Here is a 26,087-nt window from a genome sequence, read left to right as displayed (position 1 = left end):
AAAATTAGCCCACGTAATAAATTAAAAATTGAATCTTAGAGATGCTAAATGATTTTACAAAGATAAAACAGTCACTAGTGGTTGTCATATTTTAGTGTTTTGTTTTAGTTAGAAGTGGATGTGTTAAAAGTGAGAGTGAAAGAGAGTATAAAGAAAATAGCTACTACAGTTTCAATTTTTGCCTTGATGAAATTATTCATCAGTTATGGAAATCTAATAAATTATTTCAGGTGGTCAATTTTGCTTGATGATTTCTGTTTTAGGCCAAATATGTCTCTGAGAGTCACATGGAGTTTGTTTCATACTTGATATTGGAAGAACATTTTGGACAAAAATTGATGAAATTGTTTAGCATTTTCCAAGACTCCTGTATTTATTCAACCCTCAGATGCTGCATGCCATCCTAGCTCATGGAAAGAGTTTATAATCATTGTTTTTCTGACAGAATAAATGACCATCAAATAAAAGACTAAAGTAAGTTTTCATGTAGAAATTATACACAGATATGTGACTGTGGATGCTTTATGTGAATAAAAAAGTGGCTGGTGGTGTAACAAGTAGTTTAAAAAGTAACTCACATTCAGAAACAAAAAAAAAGTTCTTAATCTAATCTATACTACAATTTAAATGTACAAATTCTGTAACTATAAAAGAACCTTCATTATTCATGATGTCAATGCGAACAAAACAAAAAATATACAAAGTAATTTTTTAGAGCACATCAGATATCTAAGGTCTTGAGCCAATCTGGAAAACTGAAATCCACGAAACATCAAGCCCTTGAGAACAGAATACAAGGACTGTCCACATTTGGCAGAGTATTGAAGGAAATGGCCAGGCCATCAGAGAAGATGGTATGAAGAAAATACTGCCATTTTAACAAGTTTTTGAAGACTCCATGCGGACTGTCATGACTGTTTATGATCTCTAAGGAACATCACACACAAGGAAAATCAACACCCATTCACCCATTCCTTTATATAGGTATTAAACATGCATAAGAACAATCTGGAAGAGAGCAAGAGACTTGATTAAAGACAACTCTTCTGTGGTCCATTTTTAGAGGGTCATCTAGTTTTGAGGACAGAGCAGTTAGAATCTAGAGAAATCCATGTGTACTCTGTGTCATTCCCCTTTCCTAAGTACGTGGTGATAGTTAGCAACCACTGAGAAATAGGTAGCAAACATCCTCAAGGTAGACCTTCTCAGACATAAAGCAAAAGCCTCTGCCTCTAGAGAAAAGGCAGGTCATCTCTCACACCCAAGAAACTGGCTGCTACTGAAGGAAATACAAGAAAGTTTACTTTCATGTACTATGCATTGATACCATCATGTGCTGCTGGGTTTGAAGTGGGAAACACATCCCTAGGATCCTGCATTAATACAAAGTATATTTCTGCTGACACATGGGGAGGAATAAGAATTTCATCCACCTCAGATTCCACTAATACAAAATATGAATTGTTTGAACTTAGGAGGAACATGGAATTTGCCTGCTTTCTGGACTCTAGACAGTATAAGAAGTTACTTGCATTTGAAGAAGGGGCAAGAATGCTTTAAAAGGTCTGGCCACATGAAATAGCCTGCCTAGACTAAAACAAGAGCAAAATAAAAAAGAAACTGCTCTGACTCCACCATAAGAATTTAACTGAGTATGAAACAATATATTGTGGAAAGGGGTGTAAAATGAACAGACATGAGGAATCTGATGCGGTTTAAAGGTAGAACAGGAATGCTAAGAGAAACTCTTTAGCATCCTAGACCTTACTCTAAGCAGAAGGTAGCAGCAATTCATCACTGGAGATATTTGAAGTCTGTAATTTGCTTAATATAACTAAAGCAACAAGAAAGACAAATACAGCTCCAATACAGAAAACATTGACTCAACTTCTCAAAGTAACAGTCTGGCAGAAGAAAAGGCAAGTGTTTTTCCAGAAAAAAAAAAAAAGACAGTTTTGACTTCAGTCTGTATTATTTTGACATGAAATGTCTAAAACTAGAAGATGCAGGAAAGAAGAAAAATGAACTGTCTTCAAGAAATAAAGTGTTAAATCAGACCCAAGTATTTGTTGAAATGTTGAAATAACTAGACAAGTAATATCAATAACTAGACAAAAGTAATACCAAAATCTAGAGGAAAACATGAACACCATGCATGTATAGGTAAAGAAGTTCGTCAAAGAGATATAATCAATAAAAAGAGCCAAAATATTAGAAATAAAAAGTAATGAGAAATGATAAATACTTAATGTTATGTATAACTAAAATAAGTAAACAACAAATTATATTCAAAAGAAAGGAAGGAAGGAAGGAAGGAAGGAAGGAAGGAAGGAAGGAAGGAAGGAAGGAACCATAGTAGATCACAGAAGGAAAAAAATCAAAGAGTACTGAGTCAAAATACCTCATCTTCACATGAGACCTGTAATCCCAGTGGCTCAGGAAGCTGAGGCAGGAAGATCACAATTCAAAACCAGCCTCAGCAATGTAGCAAGGTCCTAGAAACTTAGTGAGAACCTGACTAAAAATTAAAAAAATAAAAGATAAAAAGTGCTGGGGATGTAGCTTGATGGTTAAGAGCCTCTCAGTTCAATTCTCAATACGAAACAAAAAAGACTCAATCAGAAGTCCTTTTACTTTCCATCTGTTTATGTCCTCTAATAAATGTGTGGTTCTTATTATTGACAAAAAAATCTACGTGGTACTTTCTTATTTATTCAGTCTGAAAATATTTGAATTGGGATTCTATTTCATTTATATTTAAAACAGTATTGATATTTTTGGACAGAAGCCTTGACTTTTGACTTATTCCATCTTTTCTGTATTCCTGTTTTCTCTTACTACCTATAACTGATTTATGAATACTTTATCTTACTTTTTATGTTGCAATAACTAAATTTCAAAGAAATTTGAAAGATAGTTGACAAAAATGCACAGAAACCCAGAAATTGACATTACTATGATGTATATGTATATTTCTATAACATTTCTAATTGTGTAGCCACCACAATCAAAAATTGTGTTAACTTCATAGTGCATTTATACAAAACTGACTATGACACTACTGGATGAAATAATCTTATGACAACTACTGACATATATATGCCCTGTCATTGACTAAAATGTTGCTATGTGGGATATGAATATTTTAAAGCTGTGGTAGTAGTCTAGAATCAGGGAAGAATACAATCACAAAAAATATGAGTAAGAAATGGGACAGTATTACCAACCTTAAGAAAATAAGGGGATTATAATGGAATATTATGAGTAATCATATGCCAAAAATTAAATAATTTGATAAAATAGACAATTGTTTAGAAATATACACACTATCAAAGGTGACCCAAGAATCAATAGAAAAGCTATAATAAAAAAAATTGAGCTAACTTACAATGTTAGTAATTTTTAAACTTCCTCACAAAACTGTCCAGAAACACATGGCCTCAGTGACAAATTTCTACCAAATATTTGAAGACAAATTGATACCAATTCTTAATAAACTCTTTCAAAATAGAGGAAAGTAGAAAGCACTTTCTTGCTTATTCTATGAAGTTAGTATTGTAGCATTACAAAACAAATATCTTCAGAGAATAAACAAAATATAGACTAGTATCTCTTGGGATGATTAATGTAAAAATCTTTTACAAAAAGCTAAAAAAACAAATAGAGCAGCATATAATAATAATTATATACCATCACCAAATGAGATTCATCCCAGGAATGTGAGATTAGCTTCATAGTGATTAACATAATATAGGATATTAATGTAATACAGCATATTAATAAAGGAAAATATTCTATGATTCCTATCAATGGGCCTATAGAAATATTGTTTCATTATTTAAAAAAAAGAAAACTTGGATCCTCAATATAAGAGAGTGTCTTCAGAGTAAAAATTATCTATGAAAAACTCACAATAAGCATTACATTTAGTAGTAAAGTTGTGACATTTTTCCCCTAAGATCAGAAGCATGACAAGGATACCTACACACATCAGTTTTCTTCAGTATTATACTGGAGGTTCGATTCAAGTCAATTGGGTAAGAAAAGTAAATAAAAGACATCTCATTGAGAAAAAGACTAAACTATGTATTTCCAAACCATGGCATCTTATATGTAGAAATTTCTGTAGAATTTTGTTGAAGAATGAGACTTAATTAACAAATTTAGCAAAGTTGCCAGAAATAAGATCAATATGCAAAAATAGTTTCTTTACAAGTAATGAAAATTCAAAAACAGCAAAATTTAAAAATAAATATTTATAATGCCAAAAAACACAAAATACTTAGGAATGCATTTTATATAATATATGAAAGGCTTAAACACTAAATGTTATAAAATATTGTTGAAAAAATGTTTTAAAGAAATGTAAAAATATTCTTATGGATTAGAAGTCTTGATATTGTTAAAATAACATTACTCATCAAATTTATCTACAGGGTCATCCATTCCTAGAACTTTTTTTTTCAGAAATTGACAGCTGATCATAAAAATTGTATCAAATATACAAGGGACCAATAATAGTCAAAATAACTTTAAAATAGAAGAACAAAGTAAGACAATTCACACTACCATAATTCAAAATATGATATAAAACTAAGTTAATCAAGATAATGTCATAATAGAATAAGTCATACAGATCAATGGACCAGAATTGTAATTCAAGAAAAAAACCTTTTCATTTATTGTCAAGTGATATTAAATAAATAAAACCACACAAATCTTTCAAAATACTTGCTTTCAATTATACTGTTTTTATTGTTTTCCCAATTCTAATTTATTTATAATTGTCTTTATTATTTTCTTACTTATTTTTTATTATTTCCTTTTTTTAATTTTTGAAAGACATTTTCACTAAGAATATACCTCTAGATTGATCTTATCTTTTAGCATTTTATTTTGTTGCCTTTGACTTGCAAAAGCAATGAGTCTTTTTTCTCTGGATCTAATTTTCTCTTTAGCACTGATTTGCATCACTTGGATTATGATATGATTCTGTCAGCTGGGGATAGATATACAGGTATAGATACTCATGCACTCATTTCGGCATTCATAGAACTTTCAAGATATAGGGGTTTATGGTTTTCATTACATTTTAAAAAGCTGGTTATATTATTTCTTCAAAATTTTCTGTGCTCTCCTTTCTCCCTAGTCTCTGAAACTCCAGTTAGAAGTGTCAAATAGCTTGATATATTGCCACAGGCCCCTGAGGCTCCACTCACCTTTGGACAGTCCTTCTCTCTGTGTTTCATTTTACATGATTTTTTTTTTTTTGCCATGTCTACAAATCATTGTTCCTTTTGCATTTTCTAATATGCTGTTAATGTCATTCACTGATTTTTCATTGTTATTTCAAATAGTGTTTTTCTTCTCTAGAATTTCCAGTGTTTCTTTATTCTACTATTTTTCCCTTCATTGTCCCTTCTTTTAAATCCTTAAGCACATGTACCATTCTTAAGAGTTCTTTAAAGTCCTTGTCTGATAAAAATTCATTATCTCTATAGTTTCCATTGAATAAAATTTCTCCTGAGTATGGATAACATTTTCCTTTCTTCCAAATTCCTAGTAATTTATTTATTATACACTGGACACTGTGGATTTTATATTCTTGACTGCTTTCTTTTGTATTCCTTTAGAGATGTTGAAGTTTGTCATAGTAGGCACTGGTTACTTGCAGACCTGCTTCATCACTTCAAGGCTTATTTGTTAGATACAAGTGATTCTGGAATACTGTTTTCTTAAAAAGATTCTAAAACAATCTATCACTTTTTTTCTAAAATAACTTCTAAACTCCTTTATTCACTTTAAACATGCACTGATTGGTAGTCATCCAAAGTTTAAAGGAACCTCTGAGACCTGGGGATGTTGCTTAGTGCTAAAACCCTTGCTTAACATGTGTGAGGGCTTGAGTTCCATCCAGGTCATGTTACTTAAGCATGACCTGTTTTGGGTCTCTACTGAAATCCATTCATGTGCTCAATGAGATTTTCTTATGTAGCTGATGGGAGCTTAAATAAATCTAAGCTCTGTACAATCTCAGAAAATGGTTTCTTCTAAATTCTCTGTAACTGGTCTTTGGCCTATAGCTTTTCCTTAACTCATGGATTTTACTTTTTATTTTGTTTTTGTTGTTTTAAGAGATGGAGGTCTGCCTATGTTGCCTATATTGGCCTGGAACTCTGGGCACCAGGCTCAAGTTTCCCTCTGGCCTCGGCCTCCTGAGTAGCCAGGACCATAGGCTCCTTCTTGGCCCTGGCTGGGCTTCACTGTACATGTGCACAAATCGTTTGTCAGCCAGAGATTAAAGACACCCCTGAGGTCCGCGAGTGTTGCTCAGTAGTACCTGTTTTGCACAAATGAGACCCTGGGTTAGATCCCTAGAACCAAAAAAAAAAAAAAAAACAAGACAAAGTAACAAGTGTATTGACAGTCCCCAACTAAATTGTGGTTCCAGTACCAGAGGCCCTAGCAACTCTTCCTAATAGGAAATGAAGGGGAGCTGGACGTGAGCTTAGTGTGCCTTCCATGGCTGTTCCTTTTACCTGGGGAATGGAATAATGCACAGTTGTCCCACCTGTGGCCAGGACATCCTCATACAGGAACTTGTTTATGCTGATGGATACCCATCACACTTGCGTCTAAGCAGTGCCAGTTTATGCTGACTTGATATTCCTTTGGTGCTGGGAGTCAGACTGAGAGATGGAAAACCTGCCTGGGGCAGCCCTAAATTCTTTAGGTGCAATTTCCCCACACCACCACAGCAGGAAACAAGTTTGAAGGTATTCACTCACCATCCCAGCCAAGGAGAACACCATGAGTTGAAAAGGTGGCCCTCCATTCCCTATGAGGCAGGAGGGAAGAGCCCAGCTGATCTACACAAGTCATGTAAAGAGACAGGATGTAGGTCCCTTTCAACTCCAGAGAACTGGGAACTCAGTCAGCTCTCTCCTTTGGAGGAGAAAAATGCCTCAAAGTTTTTATACTGACTCAAGTCATCTGAGTGTGGTTTGAATTGGAGGTGGTACGAACGGTCGGTGACCAAGCCCTGCCTTTGATGTAAGAAAATTAAACTTGTATTCAAAATGAATGGGAGGCAACATGAATTACAAGCATTCACTACACCAAGTCCATGTTTCCAGAGTTCTTTGTGCATCCTTCTTACTTTGGTCTTGTCCCCCTAACAACTTTGTCATGATCCAGAAATGGCCTCCATGTAGAAAGTCAGACCTTGTGTTTTCTCATCTCACAGGGATATGGTCTTACTCTGTCAGTCATCCAGTGTTTCAGGGTGGGTGGGGAGAACATTGTAAATGGGTTTTCCACTTCTTCCATTATATATGGTGAGAGACTATGCCCCTTATGTATTTTATGGATTTAAGAGAAGCTCTTATTCTTTAATTCTGAGGATGGTTTTGTATGGATATATGTATTAAAATATTATTATCTACTTTTCATATGCTTAGTAAACATGTATTTTATGAATAAATAAGTGAATAATAAAAATTCTATATAATCTAGCTTTTTAAAATCTGACATGAGTTATACAATGAATTAGGACCAGAAACCTTTCACTGAAACATCTGTAGCCATGACACATTGAATTTATATTCAAATATATAAAAGATAGCAAACTTTGTGTATATCTAATATGAATAAATTATTTAAAGGGAATCCTTTTTGGAATATTTGCCTTAATTTAAGGCTAATAATAATGGCTAAACAATGTACTGTTTGCTACATAAAATTAAGACAGTTTGGATTGAATGTTATCAAAAATATGCTGGCTGTTTGGTCCACCTGCTTTGTTCAACCCTACCTTAATTCCAGAAGTCAATTAGAAACTTTTATTTACTTATACATCAGAAGTCGACATTAAATAAGCAATTATAGTCTTTGAAATTCAGCTATAATTTCCTTCCCAATATTTAGCACAATTAAAAGAAAAAATAGATGAGTCAGGGGAGGGGAGGGGAGGGGGGGATAGTAGAGGATAGGAAAGGCAGCGGAATACAACAGACACTAGTATGGCAGTATGTAAAAAAGTGGATGTGTAACCGATGTGAATCTGCAATATGTATACGGGGTAAAAATGGGAGTTCATAATCTGCTTGAATCAAATGAATGAAATATGATATGTCAAGAGCTCTGTAATGTTTTGAACAACTAATAATAATAAAAAATAGATGAGTCAAAAAAATCTTCCAAAAGATTATATGTTCCTTTTATTTGAGATTTCTAGATTTTTATATAAATTCAAGATGTATTTGAATATTCTATTTCATGAGTTTCTTGAAATATCTGTTTCTCTGAATAAAATAAAATTTTAATACCATGGAAAATATTTGAAATTTGGGGAAAATATAAATATCTTACCCTAATATCACTTAATATAAAATTTATAATCATTGTATGCTTTGTGGTCGTAATAATGATATAGACACAAAAGTAATTATTTTCTCCCTTACATGGTATATTCCATTGGTTACAGAAATGTTTTTCTTTAGATTAGTCCAAAATCAATTGTTTTCCTAGGTCACATCTTTATGTGAATGTATAATGGAATAAATGATCAAATTAATTCTTGTGTCCTATTACTCTTACTAGCATCTAAAGCACTAACCAAGTCAGCCCAACACAGAAACATTTATAAAACATAGGCAAGTCACAGGACTTTATTAAGAATTTTGTTCTTGGAATTAAATAACTCCTTTTTCATGGAAATTATGTTTATACAAGTTTTTAAACATCTGCACTAAGCACTTAATTTTGTTCTTAGATGAATTTAATGCATTTACTGGGTATGCATTATTATTGGTAGTAAAATGACATAATTCCCAGAAACCACCTGAAAGCTGAAATCATTACAAAACTACTGATTTCTTATTAATGAGCATACACATTGTTCTGAAATTCAATATGTACATATTAAATACCTAATAAACCACTAAGCACTACAATCACCTACTTCGCAAACTGCCACAGCTCTCAAAAATTTCCCCTTGCTTTTCACATTACAGCTTAATGTGTACTACTAGATTAGGTTCTGTAGAAGCTACAGAGATATGGGCAGAAAAAAAAGCATGAGGTTTTAGCCAGGTACAGTGATGCATGCCAGTAATCCCAGTAGATGGGGAGGCTAAGGCAGGAGAATTGCAAGTTCAAAGTCCTCCTCAGCAACTTAGCAAGGCCCTAAGCAACTCAGTGAGTCCCCATATCCACATAAAATACCAAATGGGCTGGGCATGTGGCTCAGTGATTAAGTACCCCTGGGCTCAATCTCTGGTGCCAAAAGAAAAAAGAAAAAATGAAGTTTTAGCCAAAAAAAAAAAAATAAAATAAAATAAATTATTTTTTATTTATATATGACAGCAGAATTCATTACAATTCTTGTTACACATAAAGAGCACAATTTTTCATATCTCTGGTTGTATATAAAGTATATTCACATGTATATATACATGTATTTAATGATGTCCATCACATTCCATCATCATTTCTAACCCCATGTACCCTCCCTTCCCGTCTTGCCCCTCTTCCCTTGAGTTCATCTATTCCTCCAATGCTCCCTCTCCCTACTCCACTATGAATCAGCCTCTTTATATCAGAGAAAACATTCGACATTTGGTTTTATGGGATTGGCTAACTTCACTTAGCATTATCTCCTCCATCTCCATCGATTTACAGGCAAATGCCATGATTTTATTCTCTTTTATTGCTGAGTAATATTCCATTGCATTGTATAATATAATATTACATTGTATACATGCCACATTTTTTTTATCCATTCATCTACTGAAGAGCATCTAGGTTGGTTCCACAGTTTAGCTATTGTGAATTGTGCTGCTATAAACATTGATGTGGCTGTGTCCCTATAGTGTGCTGTTTTTAAGTCCTTAAGAAATTAAGGGATACACATAGGAAAATAAAAACTCAAATTGGCACTCTTTGCTGATGATATGATTCTGTACCTAGAAGACCCTAAAAGTTCCACCAGAAAACTTCTAGAAACAGTAAGTGAATTCAGCAAAGTAACAGGATATAAAATCAACACCCATAAATCAAAGGCATTTCTGTATATCAGTGACAAATCCTCAGAAAGGGAAACAGGAAAACAACCCAATTTACAATAGCCTCAAAAAAATATTGGGAATCAACAAAAGAGGTGAAAGATCTATATAATGAAAAATTAGAGAACCCTAAAAAAATAAGTCAAAAAAGACTTTAGAAGGGGGAAAAATCTACCTTGCTCTTGGATATGCAAAATTAATATTATCAAAATGACCATACTTCCAAAAGCATTATACAGATTTAATGCAATTCTGATCAAAATCCCAATGACATTCCTCATAGAAATAGAAAAAGCATCATGAAATTTATCTGGAAAAATAAGAGACCCAGAATAGCTAAAGCAATCCTTAGCAGGAAGAATGAAGCAGGTGGCATCACTATGTCAGAACTTAAACTATATTACAGAGCAATAGTTACAAAAACAGCATGGTATTAGCACCAAAACAGACTGGTAGACCAATGGTACAGAATAGTCTCTGTGTCTAACCCACAAAACTACAATTATATTACAAAAAGTTGCCAAGAACATACATTGGAGAAAAGATAGCCTCTTCAATAAATGGTGCTGTGAAAACTGGAAATCCATATGCAACAAAATGAGATTAAACCTCTATCACTCACCACGCACAAAACTCAACTCAAAGTGGATCAAGGACCTAGGAATTAAACTAGAGACTATGTGTCTAATAGAATAAAAAGTAGGCCCTAATCTCCATCGCATGGGATTAGGCTCCAACTTCTTTAATAAGACTCCTATAGCCAAGAATTAAAACCAAGAGTCAATAAATAGAATGGAATCAATCTAAAAAGTTTCTTCTCAGCAAAAGAAACAATCTGTGAGATGAATAGAGAGCCTACATCCTGGTAGCAAATTTTTACCCCTCACACATCAGATAGAGCACTAATCTCTAAGGTATATAAAGAAGTCAGAAAGCTAAGCACCAAAAAACCAAATAACCCAATCAACAAATGGGCCAAGGACCTGAACAGACACTTCTCAGAAGATGATATACAATCAATCCTCAAGTATATGAAAAAATGTTCATCATGACTAGCAATTAGAGAAATGCAAATCAAAACCACTCTAAGATTTCATCTCACTCTAGTCAGAATGGCAGCTATTATGAAGACAACAAAAATGAGTGTTGGTGAGGATGTGGGGAAAAAGGTACACTCATATATTGCTTGTGGGACTGCAAATTGGTGCAGCCAATATGGAAAGCAGTATGGAGATTCCTTGGAAATCTGGGAATGGAACCACCATTTGACCCAGCTATCCCTCTCCTTGGTCTATACTCAAAGAACTTAAAAACAGCATACTATAGGGACACAGCCACATCAATGTTTATAGCAGCACAATTCACAATAGTTAAGCTGTGGAGCCAACCTAGATGCTCTTCAGTAGATGAATGGATAAAAAAAAATGTGGTATATATACACAATGGAATATTACTCAGCAATAAAAGAGAATAAAATCATAGCATTTGCAGGTAAATGGATGGAGTTAGAGAAGATAATGCTAAGTGAAGTTAGCCAATCCCAAAAAACAAATGCTGAATGTTTTCTTTGATATAAGGAAGCTGATTCATAGCAGGGTAGGGAGGGGGAGCAAAGGAGAAATAGATGAACTCTAGATAGGGCAGAGGGGTGGGAGGGATAGGGAGGGGGCAGGGGGGTAGCAAGGATGGTGGAATGTGATGGACATCATTATCCAAAGTACATGTATGAAGACTCGAATTGATGTAAACATACTTCATATACAACCAGAGATATGAAAAATTTTGCTATAAATGTGTAATAAGAATTATAATACATTCCACTGTCATTTATTTTTAAAAAAATCAATTAAAAAAAGAAAACTATAGAATTATGAAAATAATTTAGCTAAAATAGGAGAGAAAAGCATAATTAAGTTTAAACTGACTGAAAGAATAACATTCTAACAGTCCACAGCCTCTAGCTCCTTCCTGAAAGATGTTAATTTTCCTCTTCAGGCATCCAGTCCATGGTCTTTATTCCAGTTTAGGAAATTTTGTTCTTCTCCTGCTTCAACTTCTCCTTCTAGAGAATAGATAAGAGTGTCATAAAGGAAGCTATTTAATATTCACTTAATCATTCCATAACTCAGTTTCCTCATCTGTAAGATGGGAATCATAATTGTACCCACATCATGTGGCTTTGCTGGAATTAAATAAAAACTGTATCTAAATTACTCAGAGTGCTACCAGTTCATGCAAAGGATAATGCATACACTGGGATTTGGGATTCAGCTTCACTCATCCACACAAAAGCCCCATTCTTATCATTGCTTTCTCTCTTTCCTACATTATGTATTTATTTTTCTCTTTAATTTTTTTCAGGCTATAAGGACATCCTCTTTCCTGCCAGTTAATTTATAATAATAACAACAAAGTCCCAAACCTCCTCTAAACCAATAGCTCATTTCAATATGTCTTTGAAGTACTGGACACAATCTTTGTATCCATTTTCTCACTTCTCTATTTTTCCCCATTCTCATCCAACTGGGGTTCCATTTCTATTGCTAAGTAATATTGTTCAAATCCAAATTTACTTAAAACTTCCATATTGCTAAATCCATGACTCTGTACATTCATTTTCTAAACCCCATATACTGCTTATCAATACTCACAAGACCTTTTCTTGCCCCTCAGCAAGATCCCCTTCATTATTAACCTCTTCTCTATAATTTCATCCTCCTTAATGCATTAATTGAACTCAGTGTCACCTGAGGGTCTTGTTACCTTGAGATATTTCAAATACCAACTGCTTGCTCTCCTACACCCCACATTCTTCTGGGCTTGGATTAGGATAAGTGTCCAGCTATTCCCTATTGGCATGGTCACAGAATGTCTACACTAGCCTTCGAATGTGAAGAAGGTTAAGTATCCCTTTCTGACTTTCCTAAGTACTACCAGCTTGAATCACCTCTTGGGATCTGAATCTTCCTTCCTTGGGTACCCTTCTGATCCTGGGGGAAACTGCAGCACATTTCCAGAAGATTTAAGCTCAAAATTCAATGTTATTTTGTACTATATTACTATTATCGTAATATTTTATGATTTCATTTGATAGATAGATAGATAGATACAATAATTAGTTTTCCATGTGACTTCCATTATCATTAGGCAGAATAGTTTTTGAAGAAATACACTCTGAGAAGCAGTGGTCTAGAGCTTATATAAGACTTTTATTATTTTTTAAAAGTTTTTTTTTATATGTGGATGGACGAGTTTTATTATTCATTTATTTATTTATGGTGCTGAGAATCAAACCTAGTGCCTCACACCTGCTAGACAAGTGCTCTACCACTGAACCACGACTGTAGCCCAAAACTAATAGAAGACTTTTAATAGAAAATTGCATATAACTGGGCTTTGATGATGAAAGTGAGATTTAAACCAAATAATAAGGAATTGGATGGAAGCACCATGGCCTAAGAGAATAATATTTAGATTATTTTCTAAAATAGAGCTCTAAAGTGTACTTTTTGCTTACATAGACTGTCTTCTCTCTCCTCTCTGTATATTAAATTCCTCATGCCTTTCAGTATTCTGAGCATATCTTTAAACCTTCATGCAAACATTACCTGACCATCTCAGCAGAAAGCCAAGCCACCTGCATTTATTCTAAGTGCTCTACAGCCAGGGATATCTACTGAATACTTCTTAGACATTAACTCATCTTATATTTTTATTTATACCTTCAAAAAAAACCTTCTCACTGCATAGGACATGCTATGTCATGGAGAGGGAATCTAATGAATCTTTTGTCTTTCAATAAATAACTAATGATAGAGTAATGTATAAAATCAAAAAGGAAAGGAATATAGCCTTTATGGGGGAAAACATTTTTACCTGTAAATATGTACAGTTGACAAATACACTTCTTACATGAGTAGACATACAGTTTGTCATATGTCACACAAAATCACAGTATCACAAACAAAAAAGACTTTCTTGCAATTGTTCCCTTTCATTGTACAGATGAGAACACTAAGGCTAGGAGGTGTTATGTGTCTGGAACTGAAATACAGGTGTTTTTTTTTTTTTTACCTTTATTTTATCTATTTATTTTTATGTGGTGCTGACAATTGAACCCAGGGCCTCGCACATGCTAGGTGAGCACTATACCACTGAACCCCAGCCCCAGCCCTCTTTTACTTTCTTAGTTATTATTCTCTTCACTGATCCATCCTCATTCAGAGCTATTACAGTTAATTATTGGCATTATTATACTTCAGTAAGTTCATATAAAACCAAGTGTGTTTTATTAGAACACTAAAATCTGTTCACATGAGTCTAGACATCACTGTTTGCTACTCATTTCAGATTCTTTCCTGCTCAAAAATTAATGGGTTCTTCAAGATGAATTGCCTGTCCCAAAACAGTTTCACTTTTCACAGTGCTCACATCTGTTTTATGAAAAATCTCAAATACTCATTAGGGGGATGACTAGTTGTATTAGTAAAAAAAAATTACTGGAAGATGCCATACTCCAGAGAACACAATGAAGTCAGAAACAACACACTTGATGACCCAAAATTTAAGAGCCTGATATTTTTTCTGAAAGCATTGTACTATATAATGTGTAGCATTGATATTGTAATAAAAAGAAATTTAAAAGTATTAGGCAATCATTTATTTGGAACCTATGATTATTTTCCTGTATATTTCCCTTGCTTTTAAATTTCATTCTTTAACAATCCTCTCACCTTGATGAGATCCTTAAACTTCCAAGTGCTGAATTCAAGCCACTTTCACAGACCTACTAACATACATCATGAGTCTCGTGATTACACGTGACTGAGTTGCCACACATTATTCAGTTTCTGTTGTTTACTAAGAAAAAAGATGAGAGAAACACATTTTCTTCTCTGTAGTTAACCAAGTATCTTCATCTGTTTAGGTTGCATAAACCAGGTGGTCTATATACAACAGAAACACATTTCTCTAAATTCTCAAGGCTGGAAATGCCATTGGCTAGTTGGCTAGTTGGAGACTGATGAAGTTCTGCTTTGTTGGTGCTTTAGCCAGTTTTTTTTTTTTTTTTTTTTTTTTTTTGCCACTGAGACCAATAAACCTGACAAGAACAATTATAGAGGAGAAAAAGTTTATTTGGGGGCCCACAGTTACAGAGGTTTCAGTTCATAGTCATCTGACTCCCTTGCTTTGGACCCAAATTGGCACAACATAATGGCAGAAGAGTGTAGTGGAGGAAAATGACTCAGGATATGGCTACCAGGAAGCAAAGAAAGACAGCTCCACTTCCTTGGACAAAATATATACCCCAAAGTCTTGACCAAATGACTCACTCCATCCAGTCACACTCTACCTGTCTACAGTTACCATCCAGTTAATCCCTAGCAGGAGATTAAAGTACTCATTAGGTTAAGGCTCTCCCAACCCAATCATTTCACCCCGAAAATTTTTGGATTCTCTCAAACATGAGCTTTTGGGTGACACTTCATATTTTTAAACTGTAACAGTTAGTCACAGAGGGTGACTCCTTGCTGTGTCCCTACATGGTAAAAGGACTAGGTAGTTCTTATAATCTGGTGGAATTATAAAAGTACCAATCCCAAATGTAAGGGTTATACTCTCATGATCCAATCACTTTCCAAAGGCTCTACCCCCTAATAACATCATCTGAAGAGTTAGGGTTTTAATGTAGGAATTTTAGCGGAATACAAACATTCATAATGTAGCACCACATTTATAAGTACATAAGAAACATTATTTTAAATAAACCTGTGTTTAACTAGGTAAATCTTTTTAAAAACACAACCATTGATGTTTTAGTTTAGTGAAAGGTTGCAGCTAGTAGACTGATACCCTGCTATTGCTATTCAAACTTTAGACCACAAACCAACAATATCAGCCACAGATGAAAGCTGACTGCTCATAATGTGCATTTTGACAAGATCCATTGTCAACTCCTAATGCACACTGATATCGAAAAGCAATGTTCTAGTATCAATCACTTCCCTAGCCAAGTTGTACACTTACCAAAGGTTCCTTATATTTCTTTCCCAATATACAGCTGTTTACACCAGTGTATGTATTTGTACACTGTTGTAATGCAAAAGGCTGAAATTGTTACAAAAAGATATTACTTTATGTGTAAAATTGAATATTTTGTCCAGATTTTATAAATGTAAATCTCCACTGAAATTGTCACTTTAGAATAGAGGTAAATTATAAAGTGCAGAGAGGTTCTGAGATCAGATTACTCGATATGGGTTTTACATCTGTATACTAATTTCAATATACCAAAATAAGAACTCATAGATGAACAGGAAACAGCTTGGGACTATTTGACCTACACAAAAAGATTGGTGAGCAAAGTGCATCTCTATGGTTTGAGTAAAATGTTAGATGCAGTGTGATTTTAGAAACCCTTTAAGAAAAAAAAGGGATACTATATTATCCCAATATTGCTTATAAAAATTTTCATGCAAACATATTAGATAATAAATGGTTGCTAAATAGAGGTATAAAATTGATATAGGCTAACAGAAAGAGTATAAGCTTCATTTTCTATAATTGGTTCAATAAATGTATCTGAAGAATCTGCCAGACTTTAATGAGTGCTGGAACAAGACAGACAAAATATTTGCCTTCACAGAGCTTCTCATCTCATTGGGACACAGCCCAGTTGTTGCTTGCTTTCACTTACGCTTGGGTTTCTCCTCTGTAGAGACATTACCTACTTAACAGAGTTTTACTGAATGAGATTCTGTTAAGTGTCTAGAAATTCTAATCCCCTCCTTACCTTTGTTCAATACTCAATAGGAACCACTGAAGTTTCTTGAGCAGAGGACTTCTATGATCAGAGGCTTTCTTAGGAAGATCAATTTAGTTTGGACAACACTAAGTGGAGGAAAGAAAAAATGAGCCTTATACTAGAGAGATATATTGTACTTGTGCTTTGTACTAGAGATATAGGAGGATATTTACAGTAAAAACCAACTTTTACCCACTGAGGAAGTTTCTTGCTCCACATGTTTACTCCATTCTGAAGCATTAGTCCCTGCTCCCACTCCTACCAGTTCTACCCCTCCAAGCAAACAACAGGTAACAGCCTCCCTGGAGTATAGATTGCACCTGAAAAGTCCATAAAGTCACGTGTTCTGTGTGACTTTTATGAGAGAAATGTTTTCTAAATTATAGACAGGAATTATGGATGTGTACCAGTAATTTGTTGCTATACCTTTTTAACAAAGCTCATTCTTTCCAAGAAAATCCACATGAGGCTTAATTCATCTGACATTTTCAGTGCAACCACCTGCAACTTGCCCTCCACCACATACTCCCACGTTGTGGAGTTACTAACAGTGCCTTTCTGAACTTCCTTCCCTAGTTCTTATGGCCTCTCAAGGCTTAGTTTAACTTAATGGATTTCATTCAGTGTTTATAATAATCACCCTCTTGTTTTATTTATAGTTACTAGAAAATCAGTATATTTCTTTCAGTTAAACCATGCTTCCTATTTCTCTGCTATGATATACAATTTATAAAAGTCTAAACATTGCTTTTTGCTTACAAATGCATATTTCTCTTTTACATAGAGATTTAATCACAGAGGGGATGGAAAGAAAGTATAAGTTAAAAGCAATTTATAATTTTCAAGCTTTTATTTTCAAGATAAGCACTGTGATATTTTAATAGGTTGATACTTATAAATAGTAGAATGTCCCTAATTTTAAACTCATGACTAAGAGGAAGAGTCGGGATTTAAACCATGCTTTGCCACTTACTAGTTCAGTTCTGTGAATGCACAGAACTGTTATGAATGTTATATGTAAAAATTAAATGTCTTGGAATAAAAATATAGTGTGTAAGCATTTGAGAGAAGGGAATGTTAATTATTTTCACAAAGCTTACAAGTCTGAGGAAGATTACCTTTGCCCATTGCATAGTATTAATGTACTAATATTTAAATTTACACACACACACATCAAAGCTTTACACTTGCTACCTGAGTCAATGAACTTTCCACATATTACAAAATACTTATTCTGTGTGATATATATATATATATATATATATATATATATATATATATATACACATAGATATATATACATACACATATAAAGTGAGTAGATGTGAACAGAGAAAAATTCTGCACATTTACATGTGAAAATTGAAAATGTATTTTTTGCTTCAATACTAATTGTTGTTCAATGCTTTGGAAATTTCCAGAATGGTAATTTACATTATAGTTCAAAGAAAGTTTTTAAAAATCATAAAATAATAAAATTAATCTTTGTGTCCATTAACATACTTTTTTTGTATCAGGGATTGAACCCAGGAGTGCTTGACCACATCCCCACATCCCCACCCCTTTTATGTTTTCATTTGGGCCTGGCTAAGTTGTTGAGGCTGGCCTTTAGTCACTGGGATTACAAGTGTGCACCACCATGAACAAATCAACATAGTTTTTTTTTTTTATTACTATTATTCTAAAAAGACTGAATTCAACTTATAAAATATCTTGCTAAATTATGCTATGCTTATAATTCTGTGAACCCTGGAGCCCACATGCCTCCATACATTCTCTAAATACAGTAATTTCTTGGAATTTCCATCATGTCTCATGGTTCATCTAAGCAACTGCTTAATTTATTCTCCCTTTTCAGCCTCAGAAGGGCTATATGATTAATATTTGTCTTCAATTCTGAAGCAGTCAAAAGGACTGGAGAATAGATTAACTAAAAGAGGCATTCTCTTAGGGGTAATTATAATCGATAAGTCAAATTATAAAATGTTGCTCCTGATGTTGCATGAAGAAAGGAAGCAATGTTTCTAGGTTATGCCCATTTCACAGACATGTATCTGATCTAAGGCTTAACAAAAGTAAAATATGACCAGGGGAAAAAATCACTTACTCCTTCCATAATTCAGCCAAATGACAATATTGGTGACTACCATAAAGAGGTCTCTGAGGATTAAATGTAAAATTCCAAGCACAATGTCCCAAATAAACAATATTTGTTGCGATTTTACTTATTCTTTTAAGCTATTAACCACTTAATATCATTATTTCTTGAGTTTACTTTGACTCTGATCTCTTTCAAGAAAAACTGGATAAGTGGTCGATTTTTCTCTCTTCACCAGAGTCAGGGGCCCAGTAGATTTCCCTTGTGCCTCTCTGCTTTCTTGATTTATTCATGTTTCCTCATTTATTCATTTATAAAATATTTGAACACCTGTTTAAACAGCACTGTGCTTGTTGCCATCTGCCACTTCATAAAACAGAGACATTTTTTCCAGTATATTGCCTCAACACTAGCAAAATGAACTAATAAGTTCCTGAGAGCATAAGCCCATTGTCTACTTCTCTGCGAACATATATCCTGTTGTAGACAAATTTACCTTATAGAGAAGATCTATATGCAATATAAGCATACATTTACTCTAAGAAACCTGCATTCTCCTAACCCAGAAAATCCAGCAGCCGTTATTACATGGACAGGACTTGGCACAAGGTACTGACAGATGTCAGTACAAATATTGCCGACAGTTAAAATTTTCTGTTAAGTCCCAAGATAGTTTCAAATATTGACCAAAATGCCAAAAGGCATAATGAAAGTCTCTCCCTATTTATATTTTAAGCATTTAGATGCTTAGAATAATATATACATCACAAATTAAATATATATTATAGATTATAAAATGAATATTTAATGATAGTTATTGCTTTATACGGTGAATATGCATCAGAACCAACTACTTCTGATTTAAATTATAACTTCATTACAATTATTTTCCAATTAAAAATAATTGAAACTTAATAGAATAAAATTTGCATAAATATAACACATTAATCCTTATACTATCTAAAATTAACTTCATAAGGAAAATTCACAAAGTATGTGATTCTCTGGGACTTAAGAAATAATGTAAATTCCCATTTACTCTCATAACTTTTTTTATTTTACTATTAATGTGGTTCTATTAAACCAGAAAATATTTTGAAATTCAGCTCAACGCTTGAGTCTGCACATGTCATCTATTCATTCCCCACTTGATAGCAAATCATTCAAGTGAAAATACATCACCAAAATTCTGAGCAATTTGAATGCAAATTAAATCAATACAATAACTTAGAAGAATTTGCCCTTGGAAATAGTGCAAGTTCAGGCAGCTGTTCAGGATTCTTATTTTGTTTTAGTTAATCTCTAGTAATATAGCTATACTTAAGGCATTCATTTCAAACTCCATTTTTAAGTGAAAAGAACCCTAGAGCAAAAAGACTTACAACCAAATTTTAATTCACTCAGAAAGGTAAACAATGGATATCAGTTATCATTCTACACCAAACCAAGATGACATACCGCATCACATGAAAATCATGAAATTCAGTCGTGAAAAAAGATATGAAATGCTATTATTTCTACCTATTATCTGCTCGTAAATCTACAAGATTATGGTTACAGTTTTAAAAAGCATATATGGTAGCCATAAAATTATAATAAATAATTCCAAAAGATAAAGGTATTATTCAATGAACTCCTCCTCAATTTCTATAGATATAAGCTTTTCTGCAATGAAAATGAATAACAAAGCAGCAGCACTACAAGATCAAATTCAAAACATGAGGCAGGAACTAAATGTTTTTTGAAAACCCTTAATTGCCCTCCCCATTTTAACATAAACCATCTCTAACAATAGCACTATTACTACATAAGTTAAATGTTTACCTTAGAAGCTCTGGAAAACTGTTATATAAATTCAGATAAGTGCTGTAAATCATTCAATAGATATTATAAAGCACCTTCCATTCACCAGGCCATTGTGTTGGTGGAGGTTGGGAATATAGAGAGGAACAAAGCCATTTCTCCCTACAGTGTGGTAGGAGTTGGGGAATGTATCAATAAAGAATAACTGGAAACCCACCTGGAGATGGATACCATACAGGCTTTTTGCACACTGAGTCATGGAATCAAGGAAGAGGAAGTCTGTAATCTTGGCTAAAATAGAATCAAGCTCTCACAAAATAAAGGTTACTTGATTAGAGAAATGAGAGAACAAGGAAGACTCATTCTTGCTTCGAAATTATAGAAATGCTAGACATATTCCAGTGACTTCCAAAGCCCAGAAACTACCAGTGAGGAAGAAGTGACTATGGTAGTGTTGGAGCATCTCTATAGAATAGGAGTTGGCTAACAGTTGTGGTGTAGAGTTGCAAGATATAAAGGCAGGTCTAAACCACTATTGGTCTAACTACTTGTAAACATTTGGTGAACTCCAGAATAATTTTCTGAGCCTGTGCAATATGTTCAGGTGCTGTAGGCTTAGGAAAGGGGAGTGTTCTGATTATGCAGACTCAATGTCCACTTACAAGTTGGTGTCTACCTGTCAATAATCAAGATTGGCAAAACATATCCCAGGTTTCTGTCTCCCAGGGAAGGATTAATGTTCATTCTCTGTCTACATGCTCCCCAATCATGCACTTTTTCTCTGACTTCTGAGTCAAATTTTTTTCTCCTTGTCCCACCTCGCTCCATTTCTCACAGCCTCAGCATTCTTGTCAAACTCCAGGAGATGAGAGAGAATGAAAGGATAAAATAGTCCTTGCTATGTTTTTTTTTTTTTTTTTTTTTCATTTTTTTTTCCCGGGATTTTAGAAAAGTCATCAAAAGCCAGTGCCAAAAAGTAAGTTGGAATGTTCTTGGAGAATTGACTTTTGGGACAGATGAAATTAGAGATATAGGCAAAAATGGGCCAAAGCAGGAGCCAAAGTCAGATGGCTTAGAAAAATCAAAAATCAAAGACAGACAGTACTAATATAAAATAATTTAATCAGGAAAAAGAGCCCAAATGTATGTAAGGTTGGTTCTGAAGATTCAATCATGATCCTTTTAAAAGCAGAGGACCTGTTCCAATCTTTCTTAATACACAAAGGCAAGACACTGAGTTTAAACGGTATGGAATCATTCTAGTTTCTGCTGGTTAATTTGACAAACTGTTGTATTAATAATGAATATTTTGCTTAGAAATAAATATATTTCTCAAACACTTACCTTCTACGTAAGTTCCTTGTGGTAATTTCAGGTAGCAAAGAAAGGAGATGATGCAGCAAATTTGGGTATACAAAATTTCCCCACCCTTAAGGATAAAATTTCCATTTTCAAAAGCTAGAGAGTAATAATTCTTCTTAAATCAATTTCCCCTATACTTATTCAATCCACATAGGTTACAATGTGGTGGAAGAGGGCATAGAGGTCCAAGTACATAGTGAATATTATTCAATGTTAATTTAAAATCATACTTAATATACAGACGAAGAGAAGAGCAAGAAGTCTATGTAAACCAACAAGTGATAATTGTTTTCTCTCCTGGTTCTTCTACACCTGGCAAAAGTTTGCTCCATTCCTCAAATTACACTAATTGATAATGAGCAGCAGGAGTTGTTTGGAGACATGATCCCAGTTATATACATGATAAGCAGACACCTACCACTGGTGTGCTACCTGCATATATTGCTAGGTCCAGATAAATGAAGTAAAAATCTCTTTAATATGCCATTTGATGTGTATGTCAAAAGTCTGTTTTTAATATAACACAATTCAAAACTATTGAAAAATATTCTCCAAACTGTTATATCTGGTTAAAAAATAAAGAACATAACTATTATATTCTGTATATTTCTTTTACTAAACAATGCACAATCAACTTATCCATCACACAAGATACCCTGTGTGGAAGCATAAGAATATTCAACTCTTATATTTTTCCCATTGAACCCTTATTAGTGGCTCATCTGACAATGCTTATGATTGGAAATGGTACTCACTGATATACTAGTTTGATTCAGATATAGTAGTATTCATTCTGAGAGTTGATGGTCCAAGGTCTGTCCTCAACTTGAAAAAAAGTTAAGCCCTGAACAAATACTATTGTACCCTCTCCCTATATCACATAATAACTGCAAATATCTCCACATACATGTATACACAGAAAAGCAATTACATTAACGTGAATCTCTAGAGTATCTATTACCTGTTCTAGAAGGTAAATTATATATATATATATATATATATATATATATATATATATACATATATATATATATATATATACACACACACATACACACATACATATACACACACATATACACACACATATACATATATTTGTGTGTGTATATATCACCATCAACTTTTATTTTAAAAAATTAGATTTTTTTTCCTACTTAGTTACATTCTTAAATCACTTTCTATCTTCTGTATCCCACAGAAGAAAGAAAAACTTCTGTTCCAAATTCTTAAGGAAAGAAAGGTCTGTGTTTTGGTCATCTTTCTATCACTGTGATGAAATGTCTGAGATAATAAAACGAGGAAAGATTTATTTTGGCTCACCATATCAGAGGTTTTAGCCCATGGTCATTTGACTGTTGTTTTTGAGTCTGTGGCAAGGCAGAACATCATGGTAGGGAGCATGAAATGGAGCACAGTTGCTCAAGTCAGGCATCCAGAAAGCAAAGAGGAAGGAAAGGGAGGGGTGAGAGGGTTCTAATATCCTCTTCAAGGACATGCCCCCCACGACCGAATTTCCTTTCACCAGTTCCATCTTCTAAAGGTTCCACAGTGTCCCAATAGTAACACAGGCTAGCAACCAAGTCTTTAGCATGTAGATACTTGGGTGGCACTTAAAATTCAAATCACAAAGGTCTATTTCCATTCATATCTAATGACAGATCATCCTAACCATCTGAAACAAAACAGGGCCTCAAGTCTGCACAGGAGATTAGAACAATGGAGAAGGATATTAGGTGGGGAATAAGCAGGAAAGTACTTTGAGTCTTTAGGATTACCTTATGGTTGTATGAGGTAGGTATGTCTGAGAAACTGTGATTCCAGAACATACCCTTGAGTAAAACAGAAGCCAGTTTCCTTGGGTTATGTCTGGTGTGATGAAGGAAAACAGACCTTGTTAGCAGGACTTCACAACAGTAGAACATTACACATTGGACTATTTCCATTTAGAACTTTTCAAAGCATTTCCTTTTTCAACACTCAGGTCAAAGATGGATCTAGAATTATACCTGTTCTGTGTCTCACCTTTTCCCAAGGAAATTAATTCAGTTAATGGGATGAATGGAAATTTTATGGAGGAATGAGAGAGGTCTGTACCTGAGTGATATGAGGGGAACTGAGACTACCGGCACAAAGACAAGTTTGCCAAGACAAAGAAACTATTAATTAGGGAGGTTGGTTGGAGAAAACCTACCTTCCCAAGCAATTCAGAGATTCCAGATGCTACGTGGATTACTCAAGGATGGCATACTTCATGGTTAGCAGGAAAATAAAAATCGACATTGAGTCACACATTTCTGCTCTTACTCCTGAGTAAGTAGACATTAAATTACACATGTGATTATCTAATGATTGTCATTCAGTTTAGTAAGATGCAGGAACTCTTGTTTAATCATTTTTCTTTTTGTATCACATAATTCTTTTCTTCTATAACTTCCTTTTGGATAGGGATTATACTATGCTATCCTCAATATAATTATTTAAAAAGGAAAAAAATATAACTCACTAAAGCCATCTGTATCAAGAGCTGCATTTAAACACATATACAGGTAGACACGACATGAAAATTTAATGCAGGGCTACACTATAGGATAGAGATATAGGATTTGTGGGTCTTGCAGATTATCCAAGTAGAATCGAGTATTACAAAACATAAGACAAAACTATAAAATAAGGTATTAACAGAAATACAAATTTAGAAAAAAATGATTATTTTTCAAAAACTGACAAGTACATCATCATATATTCTTGGAAATAACATTAGTTTTATTAATTAATTATCTGATTATTCCTTTCAATACTTTTTCTTTTATACAGTCTTCTGCCTGAATATTCCTGATCTTCTTTTATATAGTAATTATAATATTTCTGCTGGAAAAAATATGTAATTCAGCTGTTCATGCAGCGTGGTTGTCATTTGTTTTCATTTTTTGCTAACTTAGAAAACTAATAAAATTAAAGCATACATGATCATAACTCGAAAGAATTTTATTGTTGCTGTTATTTTGAACTATATAATATATAATGACACCACTCTTACATACACTGACTTACTGATAATGTACATTGGAGCTCTGTTAGAATTCTTGCTTCTTCATATAATCTAACTGCATTGATAGTGATTTTGAAGCTCTCCTTTGGTGTCATCAGGGCAAAAAAACCATGTCATATATGCTAAGAATGCAATTCAATATGTTGGGAGAGATAAAATAGCACCTTCACACCTAGGTACACAAGATTTCCATAAAATTATTATAAGTTTGTTCCCCACAAACACAATTTTGATAGTTTACTTTTTAATGCCCATTGAAACATGTTATATTAATAATTATAAACAGTATTATATCAAGTACATGAATTAAAAGCAAAAATTTTTTGTTATGACTAGTTGTCAACGAGAATTAAGCTATTAACTTATATTTTACACACATGATTGGAATTTTTTTTCCCATAAGTCAGGTACTCAAACACAAATGTTTAAGGCTAGTTTTTCTTCTGTTGTCTAGAAACTTCTAGAACTGTCATGGGACAAACAATCTAGATAAAGCATTTTTTTAAATTTTTTATTGTTGGTTGTTCAAAACATTACATAGTTCTTGATATATCATATTTCACACTTTGATTAAAGCATTTGACCCTACACTTTCTGGTCATGGATCCAAATGTGATGTCAGTTTTGGAGCTTTCCTATAGCAGAAAACTGATGATCATTTGCTCACAGGTTACTATTTCTGGTGGCTTTCATTTCTTTGCATAGATCTAGATTTCCATCTGATGCAATTTTCCTTCTCAAAATGACTTTTCTTAACATTTATTGTAGTACAAGTCTAAAAATTTTTTATTTTACTTTCGCATTTTAAATATTTTATGTTCATTTCTGAAGAACCGAGGGTTGAGGGGTTTTGAGTCCCCCCCTGGAATTCATCACATTACCCCTTGTTTTCAGGGATGCTTT

Source organism: Marmota flaviventris, chromosome 9 (genome assembly GCF_047511675.1).
Source record: "Marmota flaviventris isolate mMarFla1 chromosome 9, mMarFla1.hap1, whole genome shotgun sequence".
In the NCBI taxonomy this organism is placed as follows: Eukaryota; Metazoa; Chordata; class Mammalia; order Rodentia; family Sciuridae; genus Marmota; species Marmota flaviventris.
This window is presented reverse-complemented; position numbering follows the sequence as displayed.